Below are 1,776 nucleotides of genomic sequence, written 5' to 3' on the forward strand. Positions count from 1 at the left end.
TTGTGACCTCTTATATTTTCATGAGTTAGTTTTCATAAGTAGATCTCCAGGCATTTCTTCCTCCTCTGTCTTAATCTGGAAGCTCACAACATCATAGCATTACACAAGTGTATGTATTTTTCTTTGCCAGAAACTCTTGTCCATTTAGGTGCTTCAGAGATACAGATTTTCATTTACAATCCTGTGTGCAATACTGCATAGTGACACTGTTGTAAAACGGACTGACATTGGGATGGGGGGAGACTGAGAAAGATGGAATAAATTATATATACTGCATTGAAACAGATGAAGGAGAGAACTGTTTAAAAGTGATATATGAGCTTTTTCGCAACGGGTTTGTCGCCAGAGTACAGGTGTTGGTGAATACCATCGCAAAACCTAAGCCAAAATGGGAAAGGAGAAGACCCATATCAACATCGTCGTCATTGGACACGTAGATTCGGGCAAGTCCACCACGACTGGCCATCTGATCTACAAATGTGGTGGGATCGACAAGAGAACCATTGAGAAATTCAAGAAGGAAGCTGCGGAGATGGGAAAGGGCTCCTTCAAATATGCCTGGGTCTTGGATAAACTGAAAGCTGAACGTGAGCGTGGCATCACCATTGATATCTCCCTGTGGAAATTTGAGACCAGCAAGTACTATGTGACCATCATTGATGCCCCAGGACACAGAGACTTTATAAAAAACATGATTACAGGAACATCACAGGCTGATTGTGCTGTCCTGATTGTTGCTGCTGGTGTTGGTGAATTTGAGACTGGTATTTCAAAGAATGGGCAGACCCGTGAGCATGCTCTTCTGGCTTACACACTGGGTGTGAAGCAACTGATTGTTGGTGTTAACAAAATGGATTCCACTGAGCCACCCTACAGCCAGAAGAGATATGAGGAAATCGTTAAGGAAGTTATCACCTACATCAAGAAAATTGGCTACAACCCTGACACAGTAGCCTTTGTGCCAATTTCTGGTTGGATTGGTGACAACATGCTGGAGCCAAGTGCTAATATGCCTTGGTTCAAGGGACGGAAAGTCACCCGGAAAGATGGCAGTGCCAGTGGAACTACACTGCTTGAAGCTTTGGATTGCATCCTGCCACCAACTCATCCAACTGATAAGCCCCTGCGTCTGCCTCTCCAAGATGTCTACAAGATTGGTGGTATTGGTACTGTCCCTGTGGGCAGAGTGGAGACTGGTGTTCTCAAGCCTGGCATGGTGGTCACATTTGCCCCAGTCAATGTTACCACTGAATTAAAGTCTGTTGAAATGCACCATGAAGCTTTGAGTGAAGCTCTTTCTGGTGACAATGTTGGCTTCAATGTTAAGAACGTCTCTGTGAAAGATGTTCGGCGTGGCAACGTGGGTGGTGACAGCAAAAATGACCCACCCATGGAAGCAGCTGGCTTCACTGCTCAGGTGATCATCTTAAACCATCCTGGCCAAATCAGTGCTGGTTATGCACCTGTGCTGGATTGTCACACAGCTCACATTGCTTACAAGTTTGCTGAGCTCAAAGAGAAGATTGATCACCGTTCTGGTAAGAAGCTGGAAGATGGCCTCAAATTTCTGAAGTCTGGTGATGCTGCCATTGTGGACATGGTTCCTGGCAAGCCCATGTGTGTGGAGAGCTTCTTTGACTACCCTCCTCTGCGTCGTTTTGCTCTCCGAGACATGAGGCAGACTGTTGCTGTGGGTGTCATCAAAGCAGTGGACAAGAAGGCTGTCGGAGCTGGCAAGGTCCCAAGTCTGCTCAGAAAGCTCAGAGGGCTAAATGA

The 1,776-nt window shown here is 45.9% G+C and overlaps 1 pseudogene; it reads left to right on the forward strand.

Moving 5' to 3' along the window:
* Window positions 1-388: 388 nt before the first annotated feature.
* Window positions 389-1,776, forward strand: LOC102863359 (annotated as a pseudogene).

This window comes from Elephantulus edwardii, unplaced genomic scaffold, assembly GCF_000299155.1.
Source record: "Elephantulus edwardii isolate Elephantulus edwardi_28Jun2011 unplaced genomic scaffold, EleEdw1.0 scaffold00337, whole genome shotgun sequence".
Taxonomy (NCBI): domain Eukaryota; kingdom Metazoa; phylum Chordata; class Mammalia; order Macroscelidea; family Macroscelididae; genus Elephantulus; species Elephantulus edwardii.